The sequence below is a fragment of the Camelus bactrianus genome, chromosome 4, assembly GCF_048773025.1.
Source record: "Camelus bactrianus isolate YW-2024 breed Bactrian camel chromosome 4, ASM4877302v1, whole genome shotgun sequence".
In the NCBI taxonomy this organism is placed as follows: domain Eukaryota; kingdom Metazoa; phylum Chordata; class Mammalia; order Artiodactyla; family Camelidae; genus Camelus; species Camelus bactrianus.
In genome coordinates, this window is record NC_133542.1 from 37,694,544 (window position 1) to 37,713,715 (window position 19,172).

At 38.3% G+C, this 19,172-nt stretch overlaps 1 long non-coding RNA gene across 1 annotated transcript in view; it reads left to right on the top strand.

Annotated features, from left to right (window-relative positions):
- The first annotated feature begins 4,751 nt into the window (after positions 1-4,751).
- The window catches only part of LOC123616248 (uncharacterized), a 31,283-nt gene continuing 16,862 nt past the window's right edge, over positions 4,752-19,172 (top strand). Inside the window, exons 1-2 of the long non-coding RNA XR_006724168.2 lie at positions 4,752-4,910; positions 9,510-9,713. This is a non-coding gene — a long non-coding RNA (uncharacterized LOC123616248). The remainder of the gene's footprint in view (positions 4,911-9,509; positions 9,714-19,172) is intronic.

Here is a 19,172-nt window from a genome sequence, read left to right on the forward strand (position 1 = left end):
AGCAGAATACAAGAGTAACATACAGAAATCAGTGGCATTTCTTTACACTAACAATGGAATATCAGAAGAGGGAAATAAAGAAAGAATCCCTTTTCAAATTGCATCCAAAAGCATAAAATAATTAGGAATAAATCTGACCAAGGAGGTGAAAGACATACACAGAGAACTACAAAATAATGATTAAGGAAGTTAAAGATGACTTAAAGAAATGGAAAGATACCCCATGCTCTTGGGTTGGAAGAATTAATCTTGTTAAAATGACCATACTACCCAAAGCAATCTACAGATTTAATGTGATCCTTATCAAATTACCCAAGACATTTTTCCCTAGAACTAGAACAAATAATCCTAAAATTTATATGGAATCACAAAAGACCCAGAATCACCAAAGCAATACTGAAGAAAAAGAATGAAGCTGGAGGCATAACCCTCCCAGACTTCAGACAATACTACAGAGCCTCACTAATCAAAACAGCATGGTGATGGTACAAAAACAGACATATGGATCAATGGAGCAGAATAGAGAGCTCAGAAATATACCCACAGACCTACAGTCAATTAAACTTCAACAAAAAGGGCAAGATTATACAATGGAGAAAAGATGATGTTGGGAAAACTGGACAGCTGCATGTAAATCAATGAAGTTAGAACACTCCCTACACCATACACAAAAATAAATTCAAAATGGCTTAAACACTTATATTTAAGACAAGATACTATAAACCTAGAAGAAAACATAGGCAAAACATTCTCTGACATAAACCTTAGCAATGTTCTCCAAGAGCAGTCTACCGAGGCAATAGAAATAAAAACAAAAATAAACAAATGGGACCTAATTAAACATAAGCTTTTGCACAGCAAGTAAGCAAACAAAATGACAACTTACAGAATGGGAGAAAATATTTGCAAATGATAGAACTGACAAGGGCTTAATTTTCAGAATATATAAACAGCTCATACAACTTAATAAGAAAAAAAACAAACAACCCAGTCCAAAAATGGGCAGAACCTAAACAAGCAATTCTCCAATGAAGACAGACAAATGACCAATAGGCACATGAAAAAATCCTCAATATCACTAATTATCAGAGAAATGCAAATCAAAACTATAATGAGGTATCACCTCACACAAGTCAGAATGGTAATCATTCAAAGGTCCACAAATGATAAATGCTGGAGAGGGTGTGGAGAAAAGGGAACTCTCCTACACTGTTGGTGGGAATGTAGTTTGGTGCAGCCATTATGGAAAAGTTTGGAGATTCCTCAAAGAACTAAAAATAGACTTACCATATGATCCAGCAATCCCACTCCTGGGCATATATCCAGAGGGAACCTTAATTCAAAAAGATACATGTACCTCAATGTTCACAGTAGCATTATATACAATAACCAAGACTTGGAAACAACCTAAATGTCCATCAACAGATGACTGAATAAGGAAGTTGTGGTATATTTATACAATAGAATACTACTCAGCCATAAAAAAGAATAAAATAATGCCATTTTCAACAACATGGATGGACCTGGAGATTGTCATTCTAAGAGAAGCCAGAAAGAGAAAGAAAAACACCATACGATGTCACTTATATGTGGTATCTAAAAAAAAAAAAAAAATGTAAATGAATTTATTTACAAATCAGAAACAGGTTCAGAGACATAGAAAACAAACTCACAGTTACCAGAGGGGAAAGGGATAAATTGGGAGTTCGAGATTTGCAGGTATTATACATAAAATAGTTAAACAACTGTTTTCTACTGTATAGCACAGGGAACTATATTCAATATCTTGTAGTAACCTACAAGGAAAAAGAATGTGAAAAGGTATATATGTATATGTATGACTGAAACATTGTGCTGTACACCAGAAATCGACACAACATTGTAAACTGACTATACTTCAATTTAAAAAAAAACAAAAAAAGAAATTGAGATGTGCTATAAATATAAAATACACATTGGTTGTGGTTGCCAAGGGGGCAGGGGGTGGGAAGGGATAGACTGGGATTTCAAAATGTAGAACAGATAAACAAGATTATACTGTATAGCACAGGGAAATATATACAAGATCTTATGGTAGCTCACAGAGAAAAAAATGTGACAACGAATATATATATTTTCATGTATAACCGAAAAATTGTGCTGTACACTGGAATTTGACACATTGTAAAATTATAAATAAAAATGTTATAAAAAATAAAATACACATTGGTTTTGAAGATTCTATGAAAAAGCTAATGTAAAATATAATTTTTTCATTTTGATTGAGTGTTAAAAGATTATTTTGCATATACATGGTTAAATAAAATTACTAAAATTGTTTTTACTTGTTTTTTCTTTAATGTGGATACTTGGAAATTTTTAAATGACATATAGCTTGCCTTATGACTATATTCCATTTCTGTTGGACACCTGCTCTAAGATCTCTGAGTTTATGGAATCAATTTTAGTGAAGGCTTCAGTTAACTTGTACACAGAGCTGGGTTTCAGGACTGCTAGGACATTTCTAATAAGCTGACAGCTGGAGCCTCCTTCATCTGACTGCAGCAGTTGATCTGCACTGGGGTGGGAGGGACACTGCCTTGGAGGAAGTTGGGGTAAGGAATGGGAATAGAGTCGAGTCCACTGGAGAGACTGCAGACAGACTCAGAAGGGCCAGTTGGTGGAGGGAGGCTTCTGGGACAATGGGTACGTGTGATGCTCTGTTGGTGGTCAGGGAACAGATCTAACATGTAGAAGAGAGACATTCTGCTCGGTGTGCATGGAGCATGACCCCACTGTGGCACTACCATCAACTGGAAGCTGGGGGAGCGTGGGAGATGGCCCATTTGAAAGGACTCTGGTGTCCTCCAGGCAGACATCAATGACAGGCACTTCTCAGATATTGGTTTGAGGAACTGGAGAAGCAAAGTAAGAGAATGAAGAACCCCTGCCCCTTTACCATGTCAGAGGAAAAGGCTTGCTTCACTTAGAAGGACAATCTCCGGGTACATCCATGTTGCTGCAAATGGCATTATTTTATTCTTTTTTTTTTTTTATGGCTGAGTGGTGTTCCATTGTATAAATACGCCACAACTTCCTTATCCAGTCATCTGTCTGTGGACAGTTGGGTTGTTTCCATGTCTTGGCTACTGTAAATAGTGCTGTTGTGGGGGAAAAAAAAGAGTACAGAGCAAGCTTTACAGGAAACAAGCCTCCTTGATCAGCTCGTGGACTACGACCGACAAACAAACAGGTGGCCTTTTTGCAGAGTATTAATGTTTATATCCCAAAACGTGAGTGCAACAGCTCTTGGGATCTTAATGTTAATAAATACTTCTTTTGGACCTAAGGCTGGTATTTTAAGTCCTGGGAAATTTTTCAGCCAAGTAGCAACAACAACCTTTTAAAAATCAGTTTCTTGAAAGCAAGGACATGCCTGGTCAAGAAGGCTAGCATGCGTGGAGTGTCTTGTCTGGGCTGTCTTGGGGAGTTGAGGGGCAGGAAGGAGGGAGGAAGAAAGTGTTGACAAACATTGTCACTTTTGTGTTGTATTTTCTAGTTGTTTATAACCAGCGGGGTATAAATGGGGATCACAGAGATTCCTTTCTGGGAAACAGGGATAATATTCTTGAGTCAATGGCAAGGTTGAATGCTAAGTCATACCATTTCCTAAGCCTATAAGTAAAAAAAATTAAATTATCACTTTGTGACAAGCATTTGTGGTTAATTTTTTCTTAAACACATTGGTCACATGGCTTTTGACTGGTTTCTTACTCTTCATATACATGCTGACCTGTGTTACACTCTAAAGGATTAATAGAAGAGATTTGGCCCTAGGAATGAAGACATTAGCTCTCTTCCTGATTTTCCAAGTTATTTTAAAATGCATTTTAAGAGTATAGAACTGAATCAAAAATTAAAAAAAACAAATGTTACAAATCTATCAATCACAAGAGATACTGGATATTCTAAGTGAATCCAATAAGCCCTGTTAGGAGGGATCTTGGAGTCATGTTCAGGGTCGGAATGACTGCTGAGAAATGATCCCCACCTGCTAGTACAGAGCCCAGCAAAGTGAATCGTTACCTTCTTGATGGTGAGTGATGGCCCTTGGCCTTCCTTGATAACTGGACTTCGGAGACTCAGACTCTCACTCATTTATCCTTTTCTATTCTCCCTGGAGACAGCACGTGAGACTGTAGAAACAACCAGTCTTCAGAAGACGCAGAAACATTTGTGGGCAGTTAGTATCAGGCAGTCTACAGCACTGAACTTAACAGATCTCTTTCCATGAGGAGAAAACACACAATAAACCATTACAAAACCAAACAAATGAACCAAATAAATGAAAGGGTAAATTAAAACAACAATAACGACGTTACCGAACCAGGTTCCGTTTTGCCTGAGGCGCAGCAAGCCAAACCGCGGAGACACTGCGGTTTGCAGCAAAGAGGGGGTTTATTCACCGGGAAGCCAAGCGAGGGGCTGGGAGAACAAGTCTCAGATCCACCTCCCAGAAGGCAAGGGGCTCAGAGCACGCTTACAGGGTAAAGAATAAAGAAGCAGGATGGTCTGAGGCGTGGGGAAAGGTGACTGGGAAAAAAGCCACGAATGGTCATTCTGCGCAGGCGTAACCAGCCTACCCGCCACAGCGCGCTCCCAGGGCGGCGCGCTCAGCCCGCTGACGTCAGAAAGCGCATGCCCAGCGGAGGCCACGGCGTTCCTATCCGGTCTCAACCAGCTCAGCTTGAACTAGAGGCAGCTGACTCCAAGCTTCCGGAAAACAGCTCGGGAAAACACCTTGTTCAGGCTGCCACTTGGAGGACTTGCTAGTCTTAAAACGACCTCTGTTAGTGAAGGCAGGTGAAATGGATTTGACTCATTACCCACGGTTTCGACAACTTTTGCTGCTGAAAATGGCTAAGTGAAAGGTAAAATTTAAGGTAAACGTGGTACAGTGGCTGGGCGGGCTGTCTAGCAAGGTGGTCAAGGAAGCTTGTCTGAGAAGGTGGCATTGGAGGTGAGACATAACTAATGAGAAAGAAGATAAACAACAAGTTTATACTGTATAGCACAGGGAACTATATGTGTTCAATACCTTATGGTAACTTATGTGAAAGAATATGAAAAACGAATATATGTGTGCTCCTATATGACTGAAGCATTGTGCTGTACACCAGAAAGTGACATTTTAAACTGACTATACTTCAATAAAAATATATGTATATAAAAAAGAGAGAATAAAATCAGTCCCCTAAAAACAAACAAAAAACCTAATGAGAAAGGGACAAACAGAGGTGGTGCTTTGAATTTTTTCACTCACGTAGACTTGGGGAGTGAGAGGGAGTTTCATAAAAAGTGTTTCAATTACGATGAATTAGATAGTTGGGAGCTTGACCATGATTTGCCTGTTTTAGAGAAACAAACATCACTTAAATAATGTTGTAGAGTATAATCCCCACCTGCTCTACAAACCACTCTGTTTAGCAAAAATAAAAGCCCAGCATGATTGGATGGGTGTAAGAAATGATGAAAATGTAGAGGCTAAAAGGTACAGAACGCTTTTGGCCAAGGTGAACCAGCCAGGAGGTGACAAAGATGGGACGCTGAAGGATCTTTTATTTCATGATTTTTGCTCTGTCAATGACATGGTGACTTTTCGCTCTAAGCTTCCTGCTTTAACAGGGATTGCAAACCTAGAGGCCGACAGCGGCCACCAGAGCAACACAGTAAGTTAAGTTGTCTTGTGGGACCAGAATGAAGAGTTCTGGCCTATATTTAGGGAGCGTGCACTGCTCAGCCCTAGCTAACTATTGCAGACCCCAGGCTCCCAGATCTTCTGATTTTTAAAGAGATGCTGGAAACCCGGACTTTTATGCACATACCAAAATATTTTATATGTTATTAATGAGCACAAATTAATTTACGCACAAACACACACTCCATCTGTCGTCAGGATGCTGTCCGAAACCCATCAGTGTGCACTCTGATATTTCTGATATTATAAGTCCTTCAAATAAACAGCCCTCTTTTGTACATTCTGAAGTCATTTGTCAGGGTTTTCTTGGTCTTTTTCTGCTTTGAAAAAAAAATGCATTTTCTCTCCTGGCTTATTAAGATATTACCTACTGTTCCTGCACCAAGAACCTGGGATTTGGGGGTGTCAGCTCTCATGTACTACCACAAGGGGGAGCTCAAACTTTTAAAAAACGTTTTACATAAGAACACTGATTTGTGCAATAATGAAACTCTTATCCTGTGACATTTTAGGTTACCTCTTCCTGCTGAGATTGCCTGTGTGGCTTGATTTTGTTAAGAACTGTATCACTAACTGTAAAGTCAGACAATGAACAAACTCCCCTAAAACCTAGAATAAAGAGTATCAGTCTAATTTAAAATTTTATTTTTTAATTTTATATAGTCAATTTATTTAATTACTGTTTTTACCATAATATGTGCTCAAGGCCGAGGTAAAAGGAACAAAAAGAATGCAGATACCACTGACCCTATAGCTTACAATTCAAGTTTAAATTAAAAAAAACCAAACAAACCCTCAACAAAACAGGATTCTCCGAGACAAGAAATATGTTTTCGTTTTGGTAAAGGAAAACGAATGGTTAATCCAATCCTAATAGGCAGGAAGTATCTAAAAATGCCTCTCCAGCTTAGAACTTAGTCTTTTCAAAGTTTACAAATTTATTTCCTCCATTTCCCTTGGAGTCTCCATGAACCTCTCTTCTAATACATCAGTCCACACACCAGTGCCCTGAACTGAAATGTGGTTTGTTTGCTGCTTCATTTCTCGGTCACTTCTCCTGTGTCCTCCCCAGTAAATCCTGGAGAATAAGAGTACTTCCCCCATGAGGCTTAGTGAGCTGTCACTGAGTTAAAGTCTGTGAAGTGTCCCATGCAGGGTCTGACACGTGGACTCCACATGTGCTAGGAATCTTTATGGCAGACATTTGCTATGGGTTGAAGTTGAAGTGACATCTTGTTGAAGTAACATTCCTGGGATTCCAACTGTGACATAGCTCACAGTTTTCAAGATGACTGTTTAATTTTTGTTTTAAATACCTAGCTAAGTCGTTAATATTTCTTTACTTAGCATAAAGAAAGTTTAAGAATTAGTTGGTGTCTAGCAGTGCTAATACAGGCCTTGACTTTGAAATACACTTCTAATCCTGGTAAATATTCTGATGAGCAGCACACAAACATACACAGATTTTGAATATCTGGATCCCAATTATATATGCAGTATAGTATATATATATGGTTTTATATGTAGATGAGCAGGTAAACAGAAGACTGTTTAATCTGTTTTTCTTATATCTAATGAGTACTTCTGAGTCGCCTATTAACTTCTGCTGAGACAATCCTTACAGTATCCTTAAAGAAATTTTAAGTTTCCTATTAAAGCTGATTCTTCACTCTCCAGTTGGCTGAAGATTAAAAAAATAAAAACTGTGTGTAGTTATTGTATAAAAGGTTAGGTTATTTTATAAAAGGTTTATTAGGGTTGTGGCAGAGAATCTAATCTTCAATTACAACATTTTCTTTAGGGGAAATTCTTTCACATATAGAAAAGTGGCCACTCCCAAGTAGAAGCGTTCTCTGCTCCTCTGAACTGTGTCACTCATTAATTTTTTTTAACATCTATTTATTAAGGGCCAATAATGTGCCAGACACTGTTCTAGTGAGGGCATGCTTCCGGCTTTGAACACAAAAGAGACCACCATACTTACATTTTCTTGGTAAACAATCAAGGTCAAGTGAAAAGATAAATACTCAGAATAGGTAAATTAAGGCAGTTGACAGTTTCGATATCTTAATAGTTTAAAAGGAAACTAAGCCTAAGAGGCTTCTGAGTGAAGGCTCCTTTATGTTCCCTTTGGCCTCGTCCCACCTCAGACCTGTGCTTGTGCTCGCTGCTGCCACCTGGTGGCCGTGGGCCGCTTCAGGCACCGCTACTTGGAGTGGGTGGGGGCCTTGTGAGTGACCTGCCGGCCTTTTCTCCTGTGACCTATCCGCTCCTGGCTTTCACCATTTCTGGGTCTAGATTATTATAGGGTTTCCAAATTCACCCAAAGTATTAATCTTTTGGATTCAAGAACGAAGAATCAGAATTCCCAGGAATTCTCTGGAATTCTTGAAATAATGTAATGATGTACTTACAAAATTTTTTTATTTGCATATTTTAAATTAGTAATGTGTGACCATAATAATAAAGAAAAGTCCTTTTCTTTCATAGGGTTTTATTCAAAGTTCAGAGGTTTTTTTTTTATCATTATTATGAACTAATATATTGGAGCAAAATTATATATTTTAATAATAGAATGATCTCTGATACTAACACTTTATAATAGAAAACATTGAAAGAAGAGAATGTAAAGACAAGACAAATGTCAAATAAAACTTATTTTAAAATGTAAATATTATACCATATATGTTTAATGTTTAAAAGTTTAAATTTTTGAAATTTAAGACACACAAAGCATTAGTTGCCCTATCTGATGGTCTTTGTTTCATGACAAAAAGTGCTCTCATTCCACATTAACATTTGTTCACTCATCCAAAACTATCTTCAAGTTGGGTGTTAGAATACATATTGCTTCCTGTAAGCTTATTTCCTTTTTAAGCAATTTTGGTATTTTTGTTGACATCAATATTGCTTTTGCTCATCCAGACTTTAGATCAGTTTCTGATTTCCCAATGGTGTATTCCTCAGTAACATTCACAGTTCTTGTATTTTCTCTCTTAAGGTATTTACAAAGAACTGTAGCTTAGAGCAAATATTCAGACACTGGAAAACACTAGAAAATACTGAGTAACATAACATTAGAATCTGCTAGCAAGGTTCACAGTATTGCACAGAATTGTTAGTTGAAGTTGCGAATTTAAGAACATTTTGCTTTTCAAATGTATTAGCTCTCGGCATACTATTTATAGAATTTGTTTAAAGTATACTATGAGGATAAAGTAATTGACATTCATATTATTTGCAAGAGTAAATCACTGTTAGCAGCAGACAGGGCCACGCACACCCACTTATAACGACAACCACAGCAAGACTGAGTGATGGGATCACTCCTGCCTGTCTCCTCCGTGCTCCTCCAGGTTCCCAGAAATGTTGGTCTTAACTTTCAGCTACAAACGTCTTGCTTTCAACTAGATACCACTGAACTCCTAGAACCAGTAACGCCTCCGTGTTGATTTTTAACCTCATAGAAAAATTAGTTTTTCCCTTTTCCTTGATTTCTCAACTGATTTTTTTTTTTTTTGAAACTCTGGAAGACATAAAATTTTCAAGACATATGGGAAATTTACACCTTGAAATACCAGTAGAATTACCTTGGGTGCTGTTTCCACCATTTCTGCTATAACTTTCCCGTACTTCTCTTGTGCTATTAGCTTCCTTATAAATCCAAATTGTTGGCCTTTTGTCCTTCCAGGATTTTTCACAATTTCATATCTATTATAGTTCTTTTTGTTTTTCAGCATGGCTGAATATCCTTTAATTTTTTTCCCCCCAGGAGTTTGGCGTGAGAGAGAAAGATTATACTCTCCTGAAATGAAAGTTTGGCATTTCCATTTCCGGACTTCATCACTGCAGTGATAAATAGATCCCCTTAATAAATACAGAGTCAGAAATGAAGAAGAGGCAGGATTCCCACTTGCTTGAGAGAGAAATTTTTCTACATTGAGCTATACTGAATTCCTGTTGCCTGTGCTGAGAGGTAAGTAATTTGATGAGCAGTGGTTTGATTCTTTTTTTTTTTTTTAACCTTTATTAAAATGAACTATTCTCACTGGAATAATTGCTTTCATATATTAATCAGTTCTTTCTGTTTAAATGCTATATTCCATTTTGTTGTGCTGTTGAAATGACAGGTTGTATGATTTGAGACAAATTTCCTCTAATGAGCAAATCTTGCTTCAAATCTGTCAACTGTTCACGCCTGCCCTCCTCATGGCCTGGACCACCCCAATTAACAGGTGATTGTCAAAATACTCAACTGTGGCTTCAATCCTAATGCTCTTTATTATGCCCATTTCTGTTTTCATTTGTATGATGAAGGCCTTACAGGTAAAGGAGCAGAATTAGAAAGTCTCCCTCCAAGCCCCTGCACACCCACCATAGCAGTTTCAACCAGCCTCAGTTTATAGCGGGAAAAGGAGGAGTTAATGAACTCCCTCATAGGAAAGGACATGGACATCAGAAGTCTTGACCTTAGCAAGTTCATAGTAGAATTTCATACGTTTGAAACATGAGCGTTGCAAGCCATCAGTTTGTCGTGCTGCCTGCAACCCAGCATTTTAATCTGAGCTAGACAATACCGGTACAATGAGCATCAAACCATTCAATGCAAACTACGGTATTTTAATCCTATTTTATTAAAATTACAAATTAGAAAATTGGAACCAGTAACATGACAGTTGAGGTAAAAATGGAGTTCTTTAAAGTTCTTTACTTAAATGGTAAATCCTAATTTATTTATTGCTCTTCAGTGAGGTGTGTAATCGGAAAGGACAAGAACAAATTTAAGAACATGTTCAGAAGTTTTATTATAGGGGGAATTTGTCACTTTTTGGATGTCTTGGTTCTAAGTGCCCTGCCTGTATTTACCAGGGTTCTCCAGAGAAGCAGAACAGAACCAATAAGATGTATATGTGTGTGTATCTGTATCTATATATGCATGTGCAGTTATTGACTTACCATGAGGAATTGGCTCACACGATTATGGAGGCTGATAAGCCCCAAGATCTCCAGTTGACAGGCTGGAGTCTGAGGAAGAGCCAGTCTGGTCTGAAGGCAGGAAAAACTGATGTCCCAGCTCAAGGCAGTCAGGCAGGAATAGTTTCCATTACTTGTGGGAGGGTCGGCCTTTTTCTTGATTTCAGGCCTCCAATTGATTAGATGAGGCCAACTCACATTAGGAAGAACAGTCTGCTTTACTAAGTCTACAATTTAAATATTTATCTCATTCAGAAACATCCTCAGAATACCCATGGACACACCCAGAATACCCATGGCCCAGTCAAATTGACACATAAAATTAACCATCGCAGTACCATTGGGAATCTGTGCATTCAATGGGAAGTACTTTTTCCCCTATAGAAGCCAAAGGGGCCACCTCTTCTTTGTCTCTCCTCTTATGAAGCCAAAGCATGGGCATGTGACCTGAGCTCAGCCAGTCAGAGACTCTCTTGGACTCTCATGTGGGGGACACACTAAGACATGCCACCATGGGGGTCCATTGCAGGGAATGATACCAAATGTACACACCCTGACTGAAGATTTTTGTAATATTTTATTTTTCTCAGAGTAGAACATTCCTTACAACATAAGTATGTAACAGTGTTAACACATTTTACAAGCATGCATTCCATGCACAAGCAGAAGATTGACTATATTTCAAGAAAAGAACCAACCAAAAGACCCAAGACTGCAACTATTTGGAATTCACCTTGAGATTTTTAATACAGGTCAAAAAGAAGGAATGAAAAGGCACTATGGAATTTTCTTGCTTGTAAGTTAGAGACCTCATAAGATTGTGAAAGAGAAATGAAATGAAATAAAATATATAATACTTAGACACATATCCATTACTTAGTATGTGTTTAATAAATGTTTGCTTGATGTTGATGACAATGATGATGATGGTAGTGATGATGACTGTAATACATGGTGATGCTTAGTTTCAGGTGTAGTTGTGATTTGAAAGATCGGTAGCTGGGCTAGGCTGGACCGTCCAGGATGGCATGGCTCTCATGTTGTGGTGGTCATTGGTTGGGATGCTTCATAATGTTTTTAAGTCTCTCTGAGCCTCATTTCATTGTAATTTCAACTCAGCATTTCTTTCCCCTTTCTTTTTATTTTTTCAAAGACTGTTGTAATATCAACTTACATTTAACCATGTGTATAAAACTTGTAAAAAACAAGTGGGGTCCCTGAAATTCATGCTTCCTATGACCTAAAAAGCTGAAACTAGAATTTGTTCCTGGACTAAACGTCACATTTTCCAAAATGTATATTGTTTGATTCCTACAACTGCATATGTAGTTAGAGGGAATAAAATTTTTTAAAATGTATCTAATGCTGATTTTTTAAGGACAATTTACAAAACCATGTTTTTACATAATTTGAGAAATAAGAAGGGAATGGAATTAACACTGTTAGAATTTTGGTTATCTTCCTCCAGTTTTTAATCCATGTGTTTCATAGTGTCTTAATTGTTCCAAATGCTGCCTTTAAAATAAGCTTATGCCATCAATATTTTTTTCGTATTGCTAGATCATATATAAAAATATTTTTAGCAGAGAGTTAATTTTCCATCTAATGAATAAACTGTAATTTACTTAACCAATTCCACAGAAGTAGACATGCAAGTTGTTTGCAATTTTGTCGTTGTTTTGCATCTTTCTCGTTATCTCGTTAGGCCAGATCCCTATCAGGGCAGTCAAAGCTTATGACCATGTTTACATGTTTATAAGAGGTTGCTAACTTCAGTTCCAAAGAGTTGCAACAATTTACTTTCCCATCAATAATACCTGAGCTGTAGTTTCTGCCCTCCCTTTCCAGCGTTTCCAGTATTCACAAAATGTTACCCTCTCGATAATTCATTCACAATAGTTATTGAACACTTTACTGTGTCAGAGTCTGTCTATACAAAGGAGACCAATGCTTAAAGGAGTTTGTGATTAAGTAGGAGAGACAGATATTTAAAAAAATAAATACTTCCAGGTCAATTTTAAAAGTTCAAAAAGAGAGATTTTCAGTCAAGATGGCAGTAGATAATCATGATGGCAAAGCCCCATCTGCTTTACCTATAGAACAGTCACAGGTAAAATAAAAAAGTATAACATCTAAAAGACTTGGCTCTATAAAAAGTCAAATGCAGCTGAAGCCCCAGGCCTGCTAGGCTCCTGGTCTCTGATAATTAAGAATCGATGGTGTTGGTGCTGGAAGAGACTAACGTGTTGACTTATCCTTCCCTAACCCCAAATAATACACCCTTCTATCAGTGTGTGACATTTTATAGAGAGCCAGAGATGGTCCTAGAGACTTTAGCTTCACAACAGAAAAAACAGCCTTCTCCTTACACTTCGTTTAATGTCTAATTCATTAAACTTAAAACCTTTGTGTTATAAACATTCACTTAAACATTAAATACCCACAATCTCTCTAAATATTTTAGTACTACTTACAGGGCTAATCTATCAATATTTAACAGAGTTCCATTGAAAATATCTAAAATATTTAAATGATTATGGATTTATTTAATTTTACTTTTCTACATATTTAATGGGATCAAAACATGAAATATGAAATTCTCTTAAAGGCTTGAAACAATCTTAAGAGTAGAAAACCCACACATAAAATATCACACCATTACAAATATTACCGTAAAATTAAAATAGTTGTAAAGGTAAGGATGAAAACATGTAACTACATTATTAATGATTTCATTTTGTATTTATATTCTTGGCTTTGCTTTTCTTCTTCACTGTTCCAAGATTGCAGCAATTTTACAAAATGCTGACTTTTATACCTTTTTATAGGTGGAAATAATCTTTCCAAACCCCAAAGTAAAAGAATACTCTCTCAGGCTTACCAAAGTCCAGGGTATATATTCTTGATAAGCTGATTCTGAATTGGGTTGAAGAACCCAAGCAGTTCAAAGTGATGTGGAAAAAAGAAAACAAACAAACCTAAGCCATTTACTTAGGATATGTCCTTTCTAGTAATGACTCTCCTCTGTTAGGTTATGAGAACTGAAGTCCATGAATTTTGTGAAATTTTATATATTTGAAATTCTAGAAATAATGTACACTTTAAAATGGACAATGATACTACTTCATTGCCCTTTCATTATGAGAACTTTTTGGCATCACTGAAACTTACATATGTTTTTGTAAGTGTTTTGCTATTGCTAGTAGAGACATTGGGGTGGCAATTTCTAGAATGAAATGAATGAAGCAGTGTGGGAGGAACAAAACTTTGTTTTAAGTTTCGAAATTTTGAGAAGCACTTTTTAAAAAATTCAAATTCATTTTAAGGAGTAGCTGTTTTGTGAAAACAGTATGATCCAGATGTACCTAGACTTTGGTCTTCCCTCTCTGCGGCTTGGAAAGAGCTGCTCTCCCAGGAATGCTGTTCCCCGTCAGCTCACAGTAGTGTTAAAGACCAAAAATCAGATTCTGGAGACATCTGGGTGGTGGGGATTGGAAAACAGATTAATTTAGCCTCTTTGAATGGGTTACACTCAGGTAACTCTATGCTAAGTAACTTCTGGAAACAGCATCCCCTTTGAAGGAATAAATGAAGGCAATGGGTTCACCAGACCCCGGGATCATGGAGAAGGGCCTGCCCCTGCCACTGTTGAAACCACAAATGAAGCAACACCTAGAACAGGTGCTGGGACCTGAGAGGCTGATATTCATCACGTGATGAGGCTTTTTGCTGCAGGTGCCAAAGTGCTGAAAGATGCGGATGGAGTGCTGGCTCTGTTGCTGCTGGAAATGCCAACAGAATCTAGAACAGGAAGCAAATCACTTTTCCCCATCCCTGCCTTCCAAACTTCTGTCACTACTTCCCATTAGTAGACACTAAACCAGAAGCTAGCTGGCAGGTAACTGGGAAATGGAATACGCAGGTCCCTGGACTCTTAAAATACATGGCAGAACGTAGGAGGGCAGCAGTGGGAACCAAGAGCAACAGGCAAATGATTGTTGCAGCCTGTTTATTTTCAGGGACTTTGAGTGGGTGGAACACATCCCAGGGGGGCAAGTATTTCACTTTCTGAGTACATGTTTTTTCTTTTTGGGAAATCAGGTAGGTGTGGCGCCTTTTAATTCACATTTGGGTTGGTTTACCTCCACGGGCTTCTATCTCTCCACCAGGTGGAGTTAGAGGCCAGTTTATTAAAGGGTTAAATTTAGGAAGTAAATTTGGTTGAGAGTTTCAGTTTCAGATTGGATGAAGCAAAGATAAACAATACCAAGGGGACTACTTCTTCCCTCTGAAGTTCCCTTTTGGAACGTTACCTTGTTATTATCATATTCTCTTTCACTGCTATGTCAATGTGCCCCGCTCTCTGGCTGTGACTCAGGGTACTTCTGCTGCAAGCTGGCTCAAGAAAAAAGAATACTATTATAAATATACAAGAAGGACTATCACAGACGTCTTTGGAGGAAAAACAAAATATAGCCAAGGCCAACCAGGAGCAGGGGCTGCTCTTTGCTTCTCTTAGGGAATCCACAGTCACCCTCATCTCTGCTTCTCATTTATTCATTATTCATTCATTGAATATGCACCGAGTCTCCACTCTGGTGCAGGGGACTTGAGATGCAGGGGAGGGTAAGGCCTTAAATGGGAAAAGAGCCATTAAACAAATAAATACACATGCATAAAGTTATAAATTACTGTAGATGCTATGAATAAAATATGCAGCTTTTAAGATAGAGTGTGACATGGAAACTTACTTACAATTAGGAGGTTAGGGAAAAAAATTTTTAACTGGCATTTAAGGATAGACCTAAAAAGATGACTAGGAGTTAGAGGGGAAGAGGAAGTTTGCTCAGCTATTAAGTGTTTGAATGAGGAAAGATTTAACCATTTAATATATATACTTGAGCACTGGGCTTATTATTTTAACATGGGTAAACGTGTATGTGGCGAATGGAGGAAGTCCTCTCAGAATTTGTGGAAATCCTTAGTTGTGGAAATCTGTGAAATGTACATAGTTCTCTTCCATTCAGATTGATTCTTTATTTTATAGTTGCTTTCTATAAATTAAAGGTAGAAATCATAAATTTGTTACCAGCACAATGTTTCCCAACATTTGTTCCTAGTGTAGTTTAGAAGTGCATGAAAATATCTTGCCTTGCATTTTAAGTTGGCCAAACTCCCTGCTTCTCGGGGGAGTTTTATTATGTGAACTAGCAGATCTGGTTCTTTTTCTCTCCAGTGAAATGGCACAGAGGCAAAGTTGAGCCAGGCTAGTATGAACAATGTCCTACTTTTAAATCAAGTCATTGAAAGCCCCAAGACACCACCTGACATGCATCTAGTATTGCTGCGTCCACTGGTGTAGACTTGGCTGTCAGAGGTCTGACATACCGTCCTGGTCCCCCCTGACCCCTCACATGTAGTAGGCTAATTATGAATTAGTGAGCTGGCCGCCCTGAGTCAGAAAGCTGCTGGTGGCTTTTCTCCCCCAGGTCCTGATTTCAAAGACAAGAATGTCGGTGAAATCCATTGATTTAATAAAGCTTCAGTGACATTCCTATGTTGATGTTCCTGTACTTACCAGATCTGGGATAGGGCACTAATAGACTGTAGATACAGTAAAAAAAATATAGAATAACAAGGAGCCATTCCTAATAGCCTACTGGAGTTAAAGAATGAATATAAAATGAACACTGTTCTCTCCTAACTATCTAAGCCCAGCAAATGGACTATTTAAAAACCTTTTCTATAAAGGAGATGTTCCACTTAGAATTTTCTGAGAAATACCTAGAAAATACAACTAATGAAAATTTACTTGCATTGCTTGAATGATAGATTTGGCAATGCAAATGAAAACTTTCTAGTAACCCTGAATGAAGAGCCCTTGCAGGTATTTGTTTAAAGAAGAGACTTCCAGGTCAGCTTTTTTGCCTGTTGTTAAGTCATTCCAATAAAAATAACTGGATGTATTTAGTCTCAGTCAATAGCATTTTATTATCTTCAGGGATTTTTTTTTGTCTCCACAGAATTAGAGGTTGGACTGGCAAAAAGATATGCCAAGATATGAAACTTACCCTATTCTTCAGAATTAAGAATGCTTTTCCCTAGTTATATGGGCATGATTCCCATGACTGAATTAGATTAATCAGTCCCAGGATGGATAAGATAGACTCTCCTCGAAAAGATTACACTGCATATAAGCTTATAAATATTCATTCTCTTATGTTGATAGTTTTATATTTAGTCTGTGAGCCTGTAAAGAAAATGAGTGAGCCCAGTAAGACTTCTAAAATGTTGTTTATCTCAGTGCATTGATTAACATGACAGGCCAGGGTTCAAATCCCAGCTCTGTCCATTACTGTTGTGTAGTTTTGGGTCAGCTACTTAAGCTTCTTTGTGCCTCAGTCCTGGCCTGTGAAATGGGCGTCATCACAATTTGTAACCATCACAATGTGATTGTGAGAATGGAATGAGATCAGGTTTCTAAAGTACGGGGCATGGAATAAGCCCATATTTAAAGATCAGCTACCATTATTAACACCCTTAAACTTTATCTGTTGCCTTGCTTATCTCTGCTATGGTCTACTTCTAGGACATTGGTTCTCAGCTAGGGGCTGCCTTGCTTCCCACTCCCAGGGTCTGGAGGCACTGTTGGTTGTCACAATTGAGGAAGGAGAGTGCTCCTGGCATTTTGTAGGTAGAATTCAGAGATGGTATTAAACATCCCCAGTACACAGGGCTGTCCCTACAACAAAGACTTATCTAGCCGCAAATGTCAGTAATGCCATGGTTGAGAAACTCTGCTCTGAGGCTTAGTGGGCCTCTGCCTTACTGAGTGTGTATTGTGTAAGTGAGTGACTTTGTGTTGTTCTCTGATTTACTCGCTCTTTCTTCTTTCCTGCCACTCCTACCTCCAATCCCTAACTCCCCTAGACCGTAAGTTCCTTGGGCTCAGGTTCTGGATCACCTCTACCACAGCCCTGCCTGCAGTGAACCGTCTAAGGCCTGGCCCAGAAGAAGCCTCAGTAAATGCTTGTTGAAGAAGGTTTTAAAAACACTTTTCAGAAACTCCATAGTGAAAGGCTAAATCTCTCCTTGTGGGCTATGCACGGTGACCATACATTTTGAACTAAAGCTCAGGACATTTGTTCTGACGAAGTATGAGAATGTTTGTGGTGCAGTAGTCAGAGCACACGTTTTGGAGTTAGGAAGACCTGGGTTTGCATTCTGCCCGGAATCTCCCTGAGTTTGCACTTAGCCTGCGACTTTGACCAGCTATAAAAATATTGGAAATCATGCACTTATTCTATGGATGCTGTGAAGCTTTCACAAGATAAGCGATGCGAAGTGCCTTGTTCAGGACAGTGGTTCCCAGCAGCTAGGACACCCTGCGACTTTGTGCTAATTCCCATCCTCACTTCCTCAGTCGGTCTTCATCTGTAAGGTGGAGATGATAACGTCCCTGCGTGAGCTGCAAGGATTGAATGAAACCATGATGTACTTGGCAGAATTTTAGTAAATAGTAACTATTATTATCATATTTTTATTTCAGTGGCAAAAAACTCAAGAAAAGAAACAATTCTCTGTCTTGTCCTTTTCACTTCTGTCATTTCCTTCATCCATATTCCCTGAGAGCACAGGAAGGAAACAAAACAAAACAAGGAAATCAAAGAGAGATCTTTTAAGATATTTTTGATATATTCCAAAGTAGTGAGATGACTTTAAAGTTTCCTCAAAAGAAGGGTTCTTCCCCTTGTTCTTGTAGCTACATGGACGGGGAGAAGCACTGAGGCCTTTTGCTTTTGTTTCTGGGCCAGTCTTCACAGTATGGAATTATCCCAGAATAATTTGTTTCTTTTTTAGGACATGTGACAAGAAAAAGCGAATTGTGATGATTACTGTCACCTTCTGCCCCTGTCTCTCTTTTTTTATGCATAGATGAAGCTGCCAAAACATTGAAAAGTGGTATGTATCAAACATATGGCAGTGCAGGGGCGAGGAAATAGTGTGAGAGTTTTGCAGCCTGTCTTTCCATTAATATAGTATGGGAATATTTCCTATTTGATTGTGAGTGTAGATGTGAGTGTGTCTTGGGGAGGGGGCTGCGTGTAAGAGAGAAAGAATGAGAATTAGGTTACTTTTTAACTCCTAGGGTCAGAGCTACAACTTAAAAGGAAGCTTATTGGCTCACTGAACCGTACCTCGGGATGGACTTTATTTGGGCTACACTGAGTTTTGTGTTCAAACCTGGGGAACTCTCAAGGGAGAAGGATTGCTGTTCTCCTACCAGGAGACCGGAGTTCAACCCTGTGCTCAGAGGGTCATATACCATGATTACAAGCTTCACTGCAAGAGTTCCCCCAAGTCATTTCCCTTTTAATCTTTCCTCCTTTTCTTTTCTCTTCTCTTCCTTTATACTTTTGTTGTGGTATGAGACCCAGTTTATTATCTCTCCTAGGAGACC